General features: G+C 40.4%; 13 non-coding genes across 13 annotated transcripts; 10 read left to right on the forward strand and 3 right to left on the reverse strand.

The window, feature by feature from the left end:
• The first annotated feature begins 263 nt into the window (after window positions 1–263).
• LOC130660157 (U1 spliceosomal RNA) lies at window positions 264–428 on the forward strand. Its single transcript, XR_008987357.1, has one exon. It is a non-coding gene; the product is annotated as a U1 spliceosomal RNA (small nuclear RNA).
• Window positions 429–756: 328 nt separating this feature from the next.
• On the reverse strand, window positions 757–875 carry LOC130658197 (5S ribosomal RNA). Its single transcript, XR_008985414.1, has one exon. It is a non-coding gene; the product is annotated as a 5S ribosomal RNA (ribosomal RNA).
• Window positions 876–5,343: 4,468 nt separating this feature from the next.
• Trnar-acg (transfer RNA arginine (anticodon ACG)) lies at window positions 5,344–5,416 on the forward strand. The gene has a single exon. It is a non-coding gene; the product is annotated as a tRNA-Arg (tRNA).
• Window positions 5,417–5,738: 322 nt separating this feature from the next.
• LOC130661203 (U2 spliceosomal RNA) lies at window positions 5,739–5,930 on the forward strand. The gene has a single exon (XR_008988397.1). It is a non-coding gene; the product is annotated as a U2 spliceosomal RNA (small nuclear RNA).
• Window positions 5,931–6,115: 185 nt separating this feature from the next.
• Window positions 6,116–6,280, forward strand: LOC130660158 (U1 spliceosomal RNA). Its single transcript, XR_008987358.1, has one exon. It is a non-coding gene; the product is annotated as a U1 spliceosomal RNA (small nuclear RNA).
• A 328-nt stretch (window positions 6,281–6,608) lies between these two features.
• LOC130658199 (5S ribosomal RNA) lies at window positions 6,609–6,727 on the reverse strand. The gene has a single exon (XR_008985415.1). It is a non-coding gene; the product is annotated as a 5S ribosomal RNA (ribosomal RNA).
• A 6,318-nt stretch (window positions 6,728–13,045) lies between these two features.
• Trnar-acg (transfer RNA arginine (anticodon ACG)) lies at window positions 13,046–13,118 on the forward strand. Its single transcript has one exon. It is a non-coding gene; the product is annotated as a tRNA-Arg (tRNA).
• A 322-nt stretch (window positions 13,119–13,440) lies between these two features.
• LOC130661204 (U2 spliceosomal RNA) lies at window positions 13,441–13,632 on the forward strand. Its single transcript, XR_008988398.1, has one exon. It is a non-coding gene; the product is annotated as a U2 spliceosomal RNA (small nuclear RNA).
• A 185-nt stretch (window positions 13,633–13,817) lies between these two features.
• LOC130660159 (U1 spliceosomal RNA) lies at window positions 13,818–13,982 on the forward strand. Its single transcript, XR_008987359.1, has one exon. It is a non-coding gene; the product is annotated as a U1 spliceosomal RNA (small nuclear RNA).
• A 322-nt stretch (window positions 13,983–14,304) lies between these two features.
• Window positions 14,305–14,423, reverse strand: LOC130658200 (5S ribosomal RNA). Its single transcript, XR_008985416.1, has one exon. It is a non-coding gene; the product is annotated as a 5S ribosomal RNA (ribosomal RNA).
• A 4,468-nt stretch (window positions 14,424–18,891) lies between these two features.
• On the forward strand, window positions 18,892–18,964 carry Trnar-acg (transfer RNA arginine (anticodon ACG)). Its single transcript has one exon. It is a non-coding gene; the product is annotated as a tRNA-Arg (tRNA).
• A 322-nt stretch (window positions 18,965–19,286) lies between these two features.
• On the forward strand, window positions 19,287–19,478 carry LOC130661205 (U2 spliceosomal RNA). Its single transcript, XR_008988399.1, has one exon. It is a non-coding gene; the product is annotated as a U2 spliceosomal RNA (small nuclear RNA).
• A 185-nt stretch (window positions 19,479–19,663) lies between these two features.
• LOC130660160 (U1 spliceosomal RNA) lies at window positions 19,664–19,828 on the forward strand. The gene has a single exon (XR_008987361.1). It is a non-coding gene; the product is annotated as a U1 spliceosomal RNA (small nuclear RNA).
• Window positions 19,829–19,848: the final 20 nt, after the last annotated feature.

Below are 19,848 nucleotides of genomic sequence, written 5' to 3' on the forward strand. Positions count from 1 at the left end.
TCATGGAGGTGGATTCATTCACGCCGTGACCACGGGTTGCCTTGGTGTTGCACTATTACCGATGGCGGCCCACATAAGCAATAAAAGAATAATAGCAGTCCTCTTTCCGACGGCACTCTGCATAGTCTACGGCGGGAACAAAACGCGTACACTGGGGGAGAATACAGCCTATGCCCCGCGACACGGCAGTTTATAACACACTCAAGCCACAAGCATTAACAAACTTTGAAGGGTACCCTCATGCTACGGTGCAGTTCCAACTCATACTTACCTGACGGGGAAGTAAAGACTGATCAATGAGGGTTTTCTTCCAGAGTGAGGCTCTTGCATTGCACTACGCTTGGGCTGACCTCTGCGATTACTGCAAACGTCAGTAACTCGACCGTACAATTTCTGGTAGTGGGGGCCTGCGTCCGCGCTCGCCCCCTCCTTAAGTCAAAATGAATGAGCTTAGAAAAGTTGCGCGGCCAAATGTCGGTGGTGACTTAAACGCTAAGGTAAAACCTCGCTTGGCTGTTACGAAACGTGATTGCGATATAAGTCCTCGGAAGGCGGCGGAATTTTATTTTATTTGCCATTCCGTCAGGGTTATTGGATGATCGGCAATAGATCGAGTTTGTATGCATTTGAAAGCTCTTTTTTCTCGTACTATCACCTGAAAATGTCGTAGGAAAATGTCATAGGAAACACTTTCAACAACCGCCACGTTCCTTAATTGTTATAACAAGAAATATATCACAGCAAATGAAAATGAAAAGCCTACGACACCGGGAGTTCCCAGGCGGTCCCCCATCCAAGTACTATCCCGGCCCGACGATGCTTAACTTCCGTGATCAGACGAGAACGGGTGTGTTCATCGTGGTATGGCCGTAGACATTAGTAGGTGCAAATACGTGCAATTTATTTTGACGTTGTGATCAAATTTTTTTATTTAATTTCTTTGAGTTACTTAGGACAAGGCGTATGCATGGATTATCTATTAGACTTTAAGGTTATAGTTTTGTGAAAAAAACAATGTTTTTTTAAAGATGTGTGGCTATAAAAATAGCCGTTGTTTTCTGAGTGTAGCGGTTTACTTCTTCTGTCCTTTGTCGTTCTTCTTTGGGAGTAAGACAGCTTGAATGTTTGGCAAAACACCACCAGCTGCAATGGTTACACCGCTCAAAAGTTTGTTTAATTCTTCATCATTACGAACAGCCAATTGTAAATGTCTTGGAATAATCCTAGCTTTTTTGTTGTCTCTTGCTGCGTTACCAGCCAACTCCAATATCTCAGCAGATAAATATTCCAAGACGGCTGCTAAGTAAACTGGTGCTCCAGATCCAATTCGGTTAGCATAGTGCCCTCTACGAAGGAATCTATGCACTCTACCGACTGGAAATTGAAGTCCAGCTCTTGAGGATCTTGTCTTGGCTTTAGCCTTAGCTTTTCCACCTTTTCCACGTCCAGACATAACTGCGATTTGATTTGTAAGTTAATACAAAAACGTACGAATATTTAACGTAAGTGTTAACGAAATAAACTTTACTCGTTTTTTCATCATAAAAATAGGATCGAAATCATGTTTTTTTAACCAATCATAATTAAGTATTAAACAAAAGATTTTTTTTTTAACCAATTAAATTGCGTATCGGCGTTTTCGGATCGAATTCGATCCGATTTTTTTACTTATAAACAAAAAGTTTTGACTTGCAGTTTAATGCTTATTTACAAGTTAAGTAGCAAAAATTTTTAACCATGTCTGACGCAGCAGCTAAAGGAGGAAAACAGGCACCTAAAGTAGCCAAGAAAGGTGAAAAAAGAGCCGGCAAAAAAGGAGGAAAGATTGGTGGAACTGGTGAAAAGAAACGCAAGAGAAAGAGAAAGGAAAGTTATGCTATTTACATCTACAATGTTTTGAAACAAGTTCACCCAGATGTCGGAGTTTCAAGCAAAGCTATGAGCATCATGAACTCATTTGTCAACGACATCTTTGAGCGCATTGCTTCCGAAGCTTCGCGTTTGGCTCTTCAAAACAAAAAGTCGACCATCTCTTCTCGTGAAATTCAAACCGCAGTACGTCTTCTCTTGCCTGGAGAACTTGCAAAACACGCAGTCAGTGAAGGAACAAAAGCCGTCACAAAATACACAAGCAGCAAGTAAACCAACGTCTACCAAACACAAACGGTCTTTTTTAAGACCACACATCTTTAAAAAAACATTTACTTGGCGTCACTACAAGTTAACCGAAGTTAATAAAACTTCTAAATAATGTGCTTAAGAACACTAGCCTACATTTAAAATACTTCCCCATGTGTGTGTGGATTAGCTTCACTTTTCATACGTATTATTAGCTGTACTTGCAGAAAAGACAAGTACATTGATCCATGTTATTGCTTACATTTAACTTAACCCAGCTTTTCACGGAAACACTCCCAGGCAAATTAACCCTACAAAGTATTTCTAAATTTTTTTTGTGTCATATATGACATAGTATCGTATAGCAATAAATGTAACTGTGACAAGACTTTACACATTGTGTAATTTGGAAGCGTGCACAAAGTAATGTTTTAAAAGATTTGTGGCTATAAAAATAGCCGTTTTTGTTGAGCAATGACAACGCTTAACCTCCGAATCCGTAAAGAGTTCTTCCTTGACGTTTTAAGGCATAAACAACATCCATAGCGGTAACGGTCTTGCGTTTAGCGTGCTCTGTGTAGGTTACAGCATCACGAATAACATTCTCTAAGAAAACCTTCAGTACACCTCTGGTTTCCTCATAGATAAGGCCAGAGATACGTTTGACACCACCTCGTCGAGCAAGACGCCGAATAGCAGGTTTTGTGATTCCCTGAATGTTATCACGAAGAATTTTTCGGTGACGTTTAGCACCTCCTTTTCCCAATCCTTTACCTCCTTTTCCGCGTCCAGACATATTGATATAGTTGCGTACAGAACGAGTACAAAAACAACGTTTGAGTTAACAGAATTCAGACAGCTTTAAAAAGAGGCCATAAAATTACCTACTGCTCGTGGAAACACCCTAATTAACCAATAGAGTTGCGTCATTACAAAATGTTCCGAACATTTTGTACATTTTTTTAAGTAAAACTGTAGTTTTTTTAAAAATTCGTGGTCTTAATGTTTCAGTAAGGCAATAAATTTGGCATCGTTGGAATTCGCCAAACCTTCTGCTACTTACTAAAAAAAAAAAAAGTCAAAAGCTTTTGTGTATCAGAAGATACAGCCGTTTTCCCGTAGCCAAAAAACACAGATTTTATAAAAATGTTAAAGTAATGAGCGTAATGTCATTATGCAGCCAATCAGAAATTACTTTCTTAGCACCAATCAAATGGTTTGTTTTGAACCTTAGCTGTCAATCAATATGAGAAATAAAACTTTGGCGCGATAGTGCATTTTAGACCGTCTTGTGTATCCGTACTACATCGACTTCTTAAAATATGGCTCGTACAAAGCAAACTGCACGTAAATCTACTGGAGGAAAGGCTCCACGAAAACAACTCGCCACTAAAGCTGCGAGGAAAAGCGCACCAGCTACTGGAGGAGTGAAAAAACCACATCGTTACAGACCTGGTACAGTTGCTCTCAGAGAAATCAGAAGATACCAGAAGTCAACCGAGCTCTTGATCCGCAAGTTGCCTTTCCAGCGTCTTGTGCGAGAAATTGCTCAGGACTTCAAAACAGATCTGCGATTCCAGAGCACAGCCGTTATGGCTCTGCAAGAGGCTTCTGAAGCGTACCTTGTTGGCTTGTTCGAGGATACTAACTTGTGTGCCATTCACGCAAAACGAGTTACAATCATGCCTAAAGACATCCAGTTGGCAAGAAGAATTCGTGGGGAACGTGCCTAAGCATCTTACCAAACAAAAAACGGCTATTTTTATAGCCACACATCCATAAAAAATATTACGGCTAGCTTTTTATATCAAACTTTGTCCTGCTTTCTGTTTAAATTTTATGCTACATAAAAATTTTATGCTACATAAAGTTTGACAATGTTAAAAATATGAAGGGCAAGAAAAGTAAAAGCAAGAAAATAAGAAATTTAAAAACGAAAATACTTAAACTTAGGGAATCTAATCTTAAATTTACTCTTTTTTAACTGTTTAAGTGACTTAAACAAGTTTAACTTTGTACCAAGATAATGTTTTTTTGTAAATGTGTGGCTATAAAAATAGCCGTTTGTTAATGTAATAGCCAGATACACACAAATTATTTTTTTGCGGTCTTCTTTGCTGCCTTTTTGGGAGTCTTTTTGACCTTCTTTGCTGCAGGTTTTTTAGCAACAGGCTTCTTTGTGGGTTTCTTAGCTGCTGGTTTCTTAGCCGAGGCTTTCTTTGTGGCAGGCTTCTTTGCTGCTTTCTTTGGCGTGCTCTTCTTTGCTGGCTTCTTTTTTGGTGTACTTTTCTTTGCAGTAGGCTTCTTTGCCGTTGGCTTTTTTGCTGCGGCCTTTTTCTTAGGTTTTTCTTTTTTTACCTGACCTAGCTTGAATGATCCAGAAGCACCAGTGCCTTTAGTTTGAATCAAATCGCCTGATGTTACTCCTCGTTTAAGAGCCATTTTCAGATGATGATCTGAGTTTTCAGCAACTTTGTAATTTGCATGAATATATTTTGTAATAGCTTGGCGAGATGAACCACCGCGTTCCTTTAGGGTAGCGATAGCAGCCTTGATCATGTCCACATATTTAGGGTGATCAGCTGTCTTCTTTGCAGCAGGTTTCTTCTTGGGTGCGATTTTCTTTGGAGAAGCTGCTTCACTCATTTTTAATGTTTTCTTACAACAATCCAACGATAAACGATGCTTGTTATCACAGTAGAAGTATACTAAACATTACCGTGTAAATGAGATATAATTTAAGACGGTGCGAAGTATGCGGACGTAAAAGTACCACTCCCGGGAATTGATTTGGCGCGAAAACAGAAATGTGTGTTTCTGTACATCGTATAATGTCCGTTTTGGGTGCCGCGACTATGCGAAAGCATGTTAATTTTTATTTGTAGTACGACGCAATAGTCTGCAAGAGAAGCTGCTGGAGTTTGAGGTCTTCAGCATTACATCTAGTCTGTTAATTTGGGCTTCTTCCGCGCTCGTGTTAGGATTTTCATAAAGCGTTCTTTGGTTTGCGTTGCGTATGTCGGCCTACATCATCGACACGGCCTGTTTCCGGCTATTAGGAGCAATTCATATATTGGGCACTGCGTTTCGACTTTTTTATTAGACCACAGTAAAAAAATTCACTCACAGAAGTCCCTTTCTTTCATGGCTACAAACACGAAGAATTCTGTCGTAAGTAAAACGAATGCGCAAGCCAAAATGACGATGGGGCGAAGTCATAAGCATGGCCCTGTGGCCCAATGGATAAGGCATCTGACTACGAATCAGGGGATTCCAGGTTCGACTCCTGGCAGGGTCGCACTGTCGCATTTCGGCTGCATGGTCTACTGTGTAACGCGCGCGCACGTTCTGGCGTAATGCGTTGATAAACGGAATGTACGCAGACATATTGGAAAGTAATATCACGCACTTAGTATCGTCGCCTTTGTTAGCATTCATGTAAGTTACCATCCACTCGCTACAGTCGCTCTCCATCCTACGGCTAAATCAACAGCCGTGATTTTTACTATGTCGCCGTCCATCCGTACGCGGTGACAGTTGTAAGCTTTACAGTAACGTGACATGCTCCACAAGCAGTTACGGTGTGTGGACGATGCCTATCATGGCAACGCTTGTTCTTTATCGCTTCTCGGCCTAATGGCTAAGATCAAGTGTAGTATCTGTTCTTATCAGTTTAATATCTGGTAGGCCATTCTCTGAATGGTCAGTATATTAATCTGATTTTTGGCCTTGGGTCATGGAGGTGGATTCATTCACGCCGTGACCACGGGTTGCCTTGGTGTTGCACTATTACCGATGGCGGCCCACATAAGCAATAAAAGAATAATAGCAGTCCTCTTTCCGACGGCACTCTGCATAGTCTACGGCGGGAACAAAACGCGTACACTGGGGGAGAATACAGCCTATGCCCCGCGACACGGCAGTTTATAACACACTCAAGCCACAAGCATTAACAAACTTTGAAGGGTACCCTCATGCTACGGTGCAGTTCCAACTCATACTTACCTGACGGGGAAGTAAAGACTGATCAATGAGGGTTTTCTTCCAGAGTGAGGCTCTTGCATTGCACTACGCTTGGGCTGACCTCTGCGATTACTGCAAACGTCAGTAACTCGACCGTACAATTTCTGGTAGTGGGGGCCTGCGTCCGCGCTCGCCCCCTCCTTAAGTCAAAATGAATGAGCTTAGAAAAGTTGCGCGGCCAAATGTCGGTGGTGACTTAAACGCTAAGGTAAAACCTCGCTTGGCTGTTACGAAACGTGATTGCGATATAAGTCCTCGGAAGGCGGCGGAATTTTATTTTATTTGCCATTCCGTCAGGGTTATTGGATGATCGGCAATAGATCGAGTTTGTATGCATTTGAAAGCTCTTTTTTCTCGTACTATCACCTGAAAATGTCGTAGGAAAATGTCATAGGAAACACTTTCAACAACCGCCACGTTCCTTAATTGTTATAACAAGAAATATATCACAGCAAATGAAAATGAAAAGCCTACGACACCGGGAGTTCCCAGGCGGTCCCCCATCCAAGTACTATCCCGGCCCGACGATGCTTAACTTCCGTGATCAGACGAGAACGGGTGTGTTCATCGTGGTATGGCCGTAGACATTAGTAGGTGCAAATACGTGCAATTTATTTTGACGTTGTGATCAAATTTTTTTATTTAATTTCTTTGAGTTACTTAGGACAAGGCGTATGCATGGATTATCTATTAGACTTTAAGGTTATAGTTTTGTGAAAAAAACAATGTTTTTTTAAAGATGTGTGGCTATAAAAATAGCCGTTGTTTTCTGAGTGTAGCGGTTTACTTCTTGTGTCCTTTGTCGTTCTTCTTTGGGAGTAAGACAGCTTGAATGTTTGGCAAAACACCACCAGCTGCAATGGTTACACCGCTCAAAAGTTTGTTTAATTCTTCATCATTACGAACAGCCAATTGTAAATGTCTTGGAATAATCCTAGCTTTTTTGTTGTCTCTTGCTGCGTTACCAGCCAACTCCAATATCTCAGCAGATAAATATTCCAAGACGGCTGCTAAGTAAACTGGTGCTCCAGATCCAATTCGGTTAGCATAGTGCCCTCTACGAAGGAATCTATGCACTCTACCGACTGGAAATTGAAGTCCAGCTCTTGAGGATCTTGTCTTGGCTTTAGCCTTAGCTTTTCCACCTTTTCCACGTCCAGACATAACTGCGATTTGATTTGTAAGTTAATACAAAAACGTACGAATATTTAACGTAAGTGTTAACGAAATAAACTTTACTCGTTTTTTCATCATAAAAATAGGATCGAAATCATGTTTTTTTAACCAATCATAATTAAGTATTAAACAAAAGATTTTTTTTTTAACCAATTAAATTGCGTATCGGCGTTTTCGGATCGAATTCGATCCGATTTTTTTACTTATAAACAAAAAGTTTTGACTTGCAGTTTAATGCTTATTTACAAGTTAAGTAGCAAAAATTTTTAACCATGTCTGACGCAGCAGCTAAAGGAGGAAAACAGGCACCTAAAGTAGCCAAGAAAGGTGAAAAAAGAGCCGGCAAAAAAGGAGGAAAGATTGGTGGAACTGGTGAAAAGAAACGCAAGAGAAAGAGAAAGGAAAGTTATGCTATTTACATCTACAATGTTTTGAAACAAGTTCACCCAGATGTCGGAGTTTCAAGCAAAGCTATGAGCATCATGAACTCATTTGTCAACGACATCTTTGAGCGCATTGCTTCCGAAGCTTCGCGTTTGGCTCTTCAAAACAAAAAGTCGACCATCTCTTCTCGTGAAATTCAAACCGCAGTACGTCTTCTCTTGCCTGGAGAACTTGCAAAACACGCAGTCAGTGAAGGAACAAAAGCCGTCACAAAATACACAAGCAGCAAGTAAACCAACGTCTACCAAACACAAACGGTCTTTTTTAAGACCACACATCTTTAAAAAAACATTTACTTGGCGTCACTACAAGTTAACCGAAGTTAATAAAACTTCTAAATAATGTGCTTAAGAACACTAGCCTACATTTAAAATACTTCCCCATGTGTGTGTGGATTAGCTTCACTTTTCATACGTATTATTAGCTGTACTTGCAGAAAAGACAAGTACATTGATCCATGTTATTGCTTACATTTAACTTAACCCAGCTTTTCACGGAAACACTCCCAGGCAAATTAACCCTACAAAGTATTTCTAAATTTTTTTTGTGTCATATATGACATAGTATCGTATAGCAATAAATGTAACTGTGACAAGACTTTACACATTGTGTAATTTGGAAGCGTGCACAAAGTAATGTTTTAAAAGATTTGTGGCTATAAAAATAGCCGTTTTTGTTGAGCAATGACAACGCTTAACCTCCGAATCCGTAAAGAGTTCTTCCTTGACGTTTTAAGGCATAAACAACATCCATAGCGGTAACGGTCTTGCGTTTAGCGTGCTCTGTGTAGGTTACAGCATCACGAATAACATTCTCTAAGAAAACCTTCAGTACACCTCTGGTTTCCTCATAGATAAGGCCAGAGATACGTTTGACACCACCTCGTCGAGCAAGACGCCGAATAGCAGGTTTTGTGATTCCCTGAATGTTATCACGAAGAATTTTTCGGTGACGTTTAGCACCTCCTTTTCCCAATCCTTTACCTCCTTTTCCGCGTCCAGACATATTGATATAGTTGCGTACAGAACGAGTACAAAAACAACGTTTGAGTTAACAGAATTCAGACAGCTTTAAAAAGAGGCCATAAAATTACCTACTGCTCGTGGAAACACCCTAATTAACCAATAGAGTTGCGTCATTACAAAATGTTCCGAACATTTTGTACATTTTTTTAAGTAAAACTGTAGTTTTTTTAAAAATTCGTGGTCTTAATGTTTCAGTAAGGCAATAAATTTGGCATCGTTGGAATTCGCCAAACCTTCTGCTACTTACTAAAAAAAAAAAAAGTCAAAAGCTTTTGTGTATCAGAAGATACAGCCGTTTTCCCGTAGCCAAAAAACACAGATTTTATAAAAATGTTAAAGTAATGAGCGTAATGTCATTATGCAGCCAATCAGAAATTACTTTCTTAGCACCAATCAAATGGTTTGTTTTGAACCTTAGCTGTCAATCAATATGAGAAATAAAACTTTGGCGCGATAGTGCATTTTAGACCGTCTTGTGTATCCGTACTACATCGACTTCTTAAAATATGGCTCGTACAAAGCAAACTGCACGTAAATCTACTGGAGGAAAGGCTCCACGAAAACAACTCGCCACTAAAGCTGCGAGGAAAAGCGCACCAGCTACTGGAGGAGTGAAAAAACCACATCGTTACAGACCTGGTACAGTTGCTCTCAGAGAAATCAGAAGATACCAGAAGTCAACCGAGCTCTTGATCCGCAAGTTGCCTTTCCAGCGTCTTGTGCGAGAAATTGCTCAGGACTTCAAAACAGATCTGCGATTCCAGAGCACAGCCGTTATGGCTCTGCAAGAGGCTTCTGAAGCGTACCTTGTTGGCTTGTTCGAGGATACTAACTTGTGTGCCATTCACGCAAAACGAGTTACAATCATGCCTAAAGACATCCAGTTGGCAAGAAGAATTCGTGGGGAACGTGCCTAAGCATCTTACCAAACAAAAAACGGCTATTTTTATAGCCACACATCCATAAAAAATATTACGGCTAGCTTTTTATATCAAACTTTGTCCTGCTTTCTGTTTAAATTTTATGCTACATAAAAATTTTATGCTACATAAAGTTTGACAATGTTAAAAATATGAAGGGCAAGAAAAGTAAAAGCAAGAAAATAAGAAATTTAAAAACGAAAATACTTAAACTTAGGGAATCTAATCTTAAATTTACTCTTTTTTAACTGTTTAAGTGACTTAAACAAGTTTAACTTTGTACCAAGATAATGTTTTTTTGTAAATGTGTGGCTATAAAAATAGCCGTTTGTTAATGTAATAGCCAGATACACACAAATTATTTTTTTGCGGTCTTCTTTGCTGCCTTTTTGGGAGTCTTTTTGACCTTCTTTGCTGCAGGTTTTTTAGCAACAGGCTTCTTTGTGGGTTTCTTAGCTGCTGGTTTCTTAGCCGAGGCTTTCTTTGTGGCAGGCTTCTTTGCTGCTTTCTTTGGCGTGCTCTTCTTTGCTGGCTTCTTTTTTGGTGTACTTTTCTTTGCAGTAGGCTTCTTTGCCGTTGGCTTTTTTGCTGCGGCCTTTTTCTTAGGTTTTTCTTTTTTTACCTGACCTAGCTTGAATGATCCAGAAGCACCAGTGCCTTTAGTTTGAATCAAATCGCCTGATGTTACTCCTCGTTTAAGAGCCATTTTCAGATGATGATCTGAGTTTTCAGCAACTTTGTAATTTGCATGAATATATTTTGTAATAGCTTGGCGAGATGAACCACCGCGTTCCTTTAGGGTAGCGATAGCAGCCTTGATCATGTCCACATATTTAGGGTGATCAGCTGTCTTCTTTGCAGCAGGTTTCTTCTTGGGTGCGATTTTCTTTGGAGAAGCTGCTTCACTCATTTTTAATGTTTTCTTACAACAATCCAACGAATCACAAAACCTGCTATAACAGAATTCAGACAGCTTTAAAAAGAGGCCATAAAATTACCTACTGCTCGTGGAAACACCCTAATTAACCAATAGAGTTGCGTCATTACAAAATGTTCCGAACATTTTGTACATTTTTTTAAGTAAAACTGTAGTTTTTTTAAAAATTCGTGGTCTTAATGTTTCAGTAAGGCAATAAATTTGGCATCGTTGGAATTCGCCAAACCTTCTGCTACTTACTAAAAAAAAAAAAAGTCAAAAGCTTTTGTGTATCAGAAGATACAGCCGTTTTCCCGTAGCCAAAAAACACAGATTTTATAAAAATGTTAAAGTAATGAGCGTAATGTCATTATGCAGCCAATCAGAAATTACTTTCTTAGCACCAATCAAATGGTTTGTTTTGAACCTTAGCTGTCAATCAATATGAGAAATAAAACTTTGGCGCGATAGTGCATTTTAGACCGTCTTGTGTATCCGTACTACATCGACTTCTTAAAATATGGCTCGTACAAAGCAAACTGCACGTAAATCTACTGGAGGAAAGGCTCCACGAAAACAACTCGCCACTAAAGCTGCGAGGAAAAGCGCACCAGCTACTGGAGGAGTGAAAAAACCACATCGTTACAGACCTGGTACAGTTGCTCTCAGAGAAATCAGAAGATACCAGAAGTCAACCGAGCTCTTGATCCGCAAGTTGCCTTTCCAGCGTCTTGTGCGAGAAATTGCTCAGGACTTCAAAACAGATCTGCGATTCCAGAGCACAGCCGTTATGGCTCTGCAAGAGGCTTCTGAAGCGTACCTTGTTGGCTTGTTCGAGGATACTAACTTGTGTGCCATTCACGCAAAACGAGTTACAATCATGCCTAAAGACATCCAGTTGGCAAGAAGAATTCGTGGGGAACGTGCCTAAGCATCTTACCAAACAAAAAACGGCTATTTTTATAGCCACACATCCATAAAAAATATTACGGCTAGCTTTTTATATCAAACTTTGTCCTGCTTTCTGTTTAAATTTTATGCTACATAAAAATTTTATGCTACATAAAGTTTGACAATGTTAAAAATATGAAGGGCAAGAAAAGTAAAAGCAAGAAAATAAGAAATTTAAAAACGAAAATACTTAAACTTAGGGAATCTAATCTTAAATTTACTCTTTTTTAACTGTTTAAGTGACTTAAACAAGTTTAACTTTGTACCAAGATAATGTTTTTTTGTAAATGTGTGGCTATAAAAATAGCCGTTTGTTAATGTAATAGCCAGATACACACAAATTATTTTTTTGCGGTCTTCTTTGCTGCCTTTTTGGGAGTCTTTTTGACCTTCTTTGCTGCAGGTTTTTTAGCAACAGGCTTCTTTGTGGGTTTCTTAGCTGCTGGTTTCTTAGCCGAGGCTTTCTTTGTGGCAGGCTTCTTTGCTGCTTTCTTTGGCGTGCTCTTCTTTGCTGGCTTCTTTTTTGGTGTACTTTTCTTTGCAGTAGGCTTCTTTGCCGTTGGCTTTTTTGCTGCGGCCTTTTTCTTAGGTTTTTCTTTTTTTACCTGACCTAGCTTGAATGATCCAGAAGCACCAGTGCCTTTAGTTTGAATCAAATCGCCTGATGTTACTCCTCGTTTAAGAGCCATTTTCAGATGATGATCTGAGTTTTCAGCAACTTTGTAATTTGCATGAATATATTTTGTAATAGCTTGGCGAGATGAACCACCGCGTTCCTTTAGGGTAGCGATAGCAGCCTTGATCATGTCCACATATTTAGGGTGATCAGCTGTCTTCTTTGCAGCAGGTTTCTTCTTGGGTGCGATTTTCTTTGGAGAAGCTGCTTCACTCATTTTTAATGTTTTCTTACAACAATCCAACGATAAACGATGCTTGTTATCACAGTAGAAGTATACTAAACATTACCGTGTAAATGAGATATAATTTAAGACGGTGCGAAGTATGCGGACGTAAAAGTACCACTCCCGGGAATTGATTTGGCGCGAAAACAGAAATGTGTGTTTCTGTACATCGTATAATGTCCGTTTTGGGTGCCGCGACTATGCGAAAGCATGTTAATTTTTATTTGTAGTACGACGCAATAGTCTGCAAGAGAAGCTGCTGGAGTTTGAGGTCTTCAGCATTACATCTAGTCTGTTAATTTGGGCTTCTTCCGCGCTCGTGTTAGGATTTTCATAAAGCGTTCTTTGGTTTGCGTTGCGTATGTCGGCCTACATCATCGACACGGCCTGTTTCCGGCTATTAGGAGCAATTCATATATTGGGCACTGCGTTTCGACTTTTTTATTAGACCACAGTAAAAAAATTCACTCACAGAAGTCCCTTTCTTTCATGGCTACAAACACGAAGAATTCTGTCGTAAGTAAAACGAATGCGCAAGCCAAAATGACGATGGGGCGAAGTCATAAGCATGGCCCTGTGGCCCAATGGATAAGGCATCTGACTACGAATCAGGGGATTCCAGGTTCGACTCCTGGCAGGGTCGCACTGTCGCATTTCGGCTGCATGGTCTACTGTGTAACGCGCGCGCACGTTCTGGCGTAATGCGTTGATAAACGGAATGTACGCAGACATATTGGAAAGTAATATCACGCACTTAGTATCGTCGCCTTTGTTAGCATTCATGTAAGTTACCATCCACTCGCTACAGTCGCTCTCCATCCTACGGCTAAATCAACAGCCGTGATTTTTACTATGTCGCCGTCCATCCGTACGCGGTGACAGTTGTAAGCTTTACAGTAACGTGACATGCTCCACAAGCAGTTACGGTGTGTGGACGATGCCTATCATGGCAACGCTTGTTCTTTATCGCTTCTCGGCCTAATGGCTAAGATCAAGTGTAGTATCTGTTCTTATCAGTTTAATATCTGGTAGGCCATTCTCTGAATGGTCAGTATATTAATCTGATTTTTGGCCTTGGGTCATGGAGGTGGATTCATTCACGCCGTGACCACGGGTTGCCTTGGTGTTGCACTATTACCGATGGCGGCCCACATAAGCAATAAAAGAATAATAGCAGTCCTCTTTCCGACGGCACTCTGCATAGTCTACGGCGGGAACAAAACGCGTACACTGGGGGAGAATACAGCCTATGCCCCGCGACACGGCAGTTTATAACACACTCAAGCCACAAGCATTAACAAACTTTGAAGGGTACCCTCATGCTACGGTGCAGTTCCAACTCATACTTACCTGACGGGGAAGTAAAGACTGATCAATGAGGGTTTTCTTCCAGAGTGAGGCTCTTGCATTGCACTACGCTTGGGCTGACCTCTGCGATTACTGCAAACGTCAGTAACTCGACCGTACAATTTCTGGTAGTGGGGGCCTGCGTCCGCGCTCGCCCCCTCCTTAAGTCAAAATGAATGAGCTTAGAAAAGTTGCGCGGCCAAATGTCGGTGGTGACTTAAACGCTAAGGTAAAACCTCGCTTGGCTGTTACGAAACGTGATTGCGATATAAGTCCTCGGAAGGCGGCGGAATTTTATTTTATTTGCCATTCCGTCAGGGTTATTGGATGATCGGCAATAGATCGAGTTTGTATGCATTTGAAAGCTCTTTTTTCTCGTACTATCACCTGAAAATGTCGTAGGAAAATGTCATAGGAAACACTTTCAACAACCGCCACGTTCCTTAATTGTTATAACAAGAAATATATCACAGCAAATGAAAAGCCTACGACACCGGGAGTTCCCAGGCGGTCCCCCATCCAAGTACTATCCCGGCCCGACGATGCTTAACTTCCGTGATCAGACGAGAACGGGTGTGTTCATCGTGGTATGGCCGTAGACATTAGTAGGTGCAAATACGTGCAATTTATTTTGACGTTGTGATCAAATTTTTTTATTTAATTTCTTTGAGTTACTTAGGACAAGGCGTATGCATGGATTATCTATTAGACTTTAAGGTTATAGTTTTGTGAAAAAAACAATGTTTTTTTAAAGATGTGTGGCTATAAAAATAGCCGTTGTTTTCTGAGTGTAGCGGTTTACTTCTTCTGTCCTTTGTCGTTCTTCTTTGGGAGTAAGACAGCTTGAATGTTTGGCAAAACACCACCAGCTGCAATGGTTACACCGCTCAAAAGTTTGTTTAATTCTTCATCATTACGAACAGCCAATTGTAAATGTCTTGGAATAATCCTAGCTTTTTTGTTGTCTCTTGCTGCGTTACCAGCCAACTCCAATATCTCAGCAGATAAATATTCCAAGACGGCTGCTAAGTAAACTGGTGCTCCAGATCCAATTCGGTTAGCATAGTGCCCTCTACGAAGGAATCTATGCACTCTACCGACTGGAAATTGAAGTCCAGCTCTTGAGGATCTTGTCTTGGCTTTAGCCTTAGCTTTTCCACCTTTTCCACGTCCAGACATAACTGCGATTTGATTTGTAAGTTAATACAAAAACGTACGAATATTTAACGTAAGTGTTAACGAAATAAACTTTACTCGTTTTTTCATCATAAAAATAGGATCGAAATCATGTTTTTTTAACCAATCATAATTAAGTATTAAACAAAAGATTTTTTTTTTAACCAATTAAATTGCGTATCGGCGTTTTCGGATCGAATTCGATCCGATTTTTTTACTTATAAACAAAAAGTTTTGACTTGCAGTTTAATGCTTATTTACAAGTTAAGTAGCAAAAATTTTTAACCATGTCTGACGCAGCAGCTAAAGGAGGAAAACAGGCACCTAAAGTAGCCAAGAAAGGTGAAAAAAGAGCCGGCAAAAAAGGAGGAAAGATTGGTGGAACTGGTGAAAAGAAACGCAAGAGAAAGAGAAAGGAAAGTTATGCTATTTACATCTACAATGTTTTGAAACAAGTTCACCCAGATGTCGGAGTTTCAAGCAAAGCTATGAGCATCATGAACTCATTTGTCAACGACATCTTTGAGCGCATTGCTTCCGAAGCTTCGCGTTTGGCTCTTCAAAACAAAAAGTCGACCATCTCTTCTCGTGAAATTCAAACCGCAGTACGTCTTCTCTTGCCTGGAGAACTTGCAAAACACGCAGTCAGTGAAGGAACAAAAGCCGTCACAAAATACACAAGCAGCAAGTAAACCAACGTCTACCAAACACAAACGGTCTTTTTTAAGACCACACATCTTTAAAAAAACATTTACTTGGCGTCACTACAAGTTAACCGAAGTTAATAAAACTTCTAAATAATGTGCTTAAGAACACTAGCCTACATTTAAAATACTTCCCCATGTGTGTGTGGATTAGCTTCACTTTTCATACGTATTATTAGCTGTACTTGCAGAAAAGACAAGTACATTGATCCATGTTATTGCTTACATTTAACTTAACCCAGCTTTTCACGGAAACACTCCCAGGCAAATTAACCCTACAAAGTATTTCTAAATTTTTTTTGTGTCATATATGACATAGTATCGTATAGCAATAAATGTAACTGTGACAAGACTTTACACATTGTGTAATTTGGAAGCGTGCACAAAGTAATGTTTTAAAAGATTTGTGGCTATAAAAATAGCCGTTTTTGTTGAGCAATGACAACGCTTAACCTCCGAATCCGTAAAGAGTTCTTCCTTGACGTTTTAAGGCATAAACAACATCCATAGCGGTAACGGTCTTGCGTTTAGCGTGCTCTGTGTAGGTTACAGCATCACGAATAACATTCTCTAAGAAAACCTTCAGTACACCTCTGGTTTCCTCATAGATAAGGCCAGAGATACGTTTGACACCACCTCGTCGAGCAAGACGCCGAATAGCAGGTTTTGTGATTCCCTGAATGTTATCACGAAGAATTTTTCGGTGACGTTTAGCACCTCCTTTTCCCAATCCTTTACCTCCTTTTCCGCGTCCAGACATATTGATATAGTTGCGTACAGAACGAGTACAAAAACAACGTTTGAGTTAACAGAATTCAGACAGCTTTAAAAAGAGGCCATAAAATTACCTACTGCTCGTGGAAACACCCTAATTAACCAATAGAGTTGCGTCATTACAAAATGTTCCGAACATTTTGTACATTTTTTTAAGTAAAACTGTAGTTTTTTTAAAAATTCGTGGTCTTAATGTTTCAGTAAGGCAATAAATTTGGCATCGTTGGAATTCGCCAAACCTTCTGCTACTTACTAAAAAAAAAAAAAGTCAAAAGCTTTTGTGTATCAGAAGATACAGCCGTTTTCCCGTAGCCAAAAAACACAGATTTTATAAAAATGTTAAAGTAATGAGCGTAATGTCATTATGCAGCCAATCAGAAATTACTTTCTTAGCACCAATCAAATGGTTTGTTTTGAACCTTAGCTGTCAATCAATATGAGAAATAAAACTTTGGCGCGATAGTGCATTTTAGACCGTCTTGTGTATCCGTACTACATCGACTTCTTAAAATATGGCTCGTACAAAGCAAACTGCACGTAAATCTACTGGAGGAAAGGCTCCACGAAAACAACTCGCCACTAAAGCTGCGAGGAAAAGCGCACCAGCTACTGGAGGAGTGAAAAAACCACATCGTTACAGACCTGGTACAGTTGCTCTCAGAGAAATCAGAAGATACCAGAAGTCAACCGAGCTCTTGATCCGCAAGTTGCCTTTCCAGCGTCTTGTGCGAGAAATTGCTCAGGACTTCAAAACAGATCTGCGATTCCAGAGCACAGCCGTTATGGCTCTGCAAGAGGCTTCTGAAGCGTACCTTGTTGGCTTGTTCGAGGATACTAACTTGTGTGCCATTCACGCAAAACGAGTTACAATCATGCCTAAAGACATCCAGTTGGCAAGAAGAATTCGTGGGGAACGTGCCTAAGCATCTTACCAAACAAAAAACGGCTATTTTTATAGCCACACATCCATAAAAAATATTACGGCTAGCTTTTTATATCAAACTTTGTCCTGCTTTCTGTTTAAATTTTATGCTACATAAAAATTTTATGCTACATAAAGTTTGACAATGTTAAAAATATGAAGGGCAAGAAAAGTAAAAGCAAGAAAATAAGAAATTTAAAAACGAAAATACTTAAACTTAGGGAATCTAATCTTAAATTTACTCTTTTTTAACTGTTTAAGTGACTTAAACAAGTTTAACTTTGTACCAAGATAATGTTTTTTTGTAAATGTGTGGCTATAAAAATAGCCGTTTGTTAATGTAATAGCCAGATACACACAAATTATTTTTTTGCGGTCTTCTTTGCTGCCTTTTTGGGAGTCTTTTTGACCTTCTTTGCTGCAGGTTTTTTAGCAACAGGCTTCTTTGTGGGTTTCTTAGCTGCTGGTTTCTTAGCCGAGGCTTTCTTTGTGGCAGGCTTCTTTGCTGCTTTCTTTGGCGTGCTCTTCTTTGCTGGCTTCTTTTTTGGTGTACTTTTCTTTGCAGTAGGCTTCTTTGCCGTTGGCTTTTTTGCTGCGGCCTTTTTCTTAGGTTTTTCTTTTTTTACCTGACCTAGCTTGAATGATCCAGAAGCACCAGTGCCTTTAGTTTGAATCAAATCGCCTGATGTTACTCCTCGTTTAAGAGCCATTTTCAGATGATGATCTGAGTTTTCAGCAACTTTGTAATTTGCATGAATATATTTTGTAATAGCTTGGCGAGATGAACCACCGCGTTCCTTTAGGGTAGCGATAGCAGCCTTGATCATGTCCACATATTTAGGGTGATCAGCTGTCTTCTTTGCAGCAGGTTTCTTCTTGGGTGCGATTTTCTTTGGAGAAGCTGCTTCACTCATTTTTAATGTTTTCTTACAACAATCCAACGATAAACGATGCTTGTTATCACAGTAGAAGTATACTAAACATTACCGTGTAAATGAGATATAATTTAAGACGGTGCGAAGTATGCGGACGTAAAAGTACCACTCCCGGGAATTGATTTGGCGCGAAAACAGAAATGTGTGTTTCTGTACATCGTATAATGTCCGTTTTGGGTGCCGCGACTATGCGAAAGCATGTTAATTTTTATTTGTAGTACGACGCAATAGTCTGCAAGAGAAGCTGCTGGAGTTTGAGGTCTTCAGCATTACATCTAGTCTGTTAATTTGGGCTTCTTCCGCGCTCGTGTTAGGATTTTCATAAAGCGTTCTTTGGTTTGCGTTGCGTATGTCGGCCTACATCATCGACACGGCCTGTTTCCGGCTATTAGGAGCAATTCATATATTGGGCACTGCGTTTCGACTTTTTTATTAGACCACAGTAAAAAAATTCACTCACAGAAGTCCCTTTCTTTCATGGCTACAAACACGAAGAATTCTGTCGTAAGTAAAACGAATGCGCAAGCCAAAATGACGATGGGGCGAAGTCATAAGCATGGCCCTGTGGCCCAATGGATAAGGCATCTGACTACGAATCAGGGGATTCCAGGTTCGACTCCTGGCAGGGTCGCACTGTCGCATTTCGGCTGCATGGTCTACTGTGTAACGCGCGCGCACGTTCTGGCGTAATGCGTTGATAAACGGAATGTACGCAGACATATTGGAAAGTAATATCACGCACTTAGTATCGTCGCCTTTGTTAGCATTCATGTAAGTTACCATCCACTCGCTACAGTCGCTCTCCATCCTACGGCTAAATCAACAGCCGTGATTTTTACTATGTCGCCGTCCATCCGTACGCGGTGACAGTTGTAAGCTTTACAGTAACGTGACATGCTCCACAAGCAGTTACGGTGTGTGGACGATGCCTATCATGGCAACGCTTGTTCTTTATCGCTTCTCGGCCTAATGGCTAAGATCAAGTGTAGTATCTGTTCTTATCAGTTTAATATCTGGTAGGCCATTCTCTGAATGGTCAGTATATTAATCTGATTTTTGGCCTTGGGTCATGGAGGTGGATTCATTCACGCCGTGACCACGGGTTGCCTTGGTGTTGCACTATTACCGATGGCGGCCCACATAAGCAATAAAAGAATAATAGCAGTCCTCTTTCCGACGGCACTCTGCATAGTCTACGGCGGGAACAAAACGCGTACACTGGGGGAGAATACAGCCTATGCCCCGCGACACGGCAGTTTATAACACACTCAAGCCACAAGCATTAACAAACTTTGAAGGGTACCCTCATGCTACGGTGCAGTTCCAACTCATACTTACCTGACGGGGAAGTAAAGACTGATCAATGAGGGTTTTCTTCCAGAGTGAGGCTCTTGCATTGCACTACGCTTGGGCTGACCTCTGCGATTACTGCAAACGTCAGTAACTCGACCGTACAATTTCTGGTAGTGGGGGCCTGCGTCCGCGCTCGCCCCCTCCTTAAGTCAAAATGAATGA

This window comes from Hydractinia symbiolongicarpus, chromosome 9 (genome assembly GCF_029227915.1).
Source record: "Hydractinia symbiolongicarpus strain clone_291-10 chromosome 9, HSymV2.1, whole genome shotgun sequence".
NCBI lineage: Eukaryota > Metazoa > Cnidaria > Hydrozoa > Anthoathecata > Hydractiniidae > Hydractinia > Hydractinia symbiolongicarpus.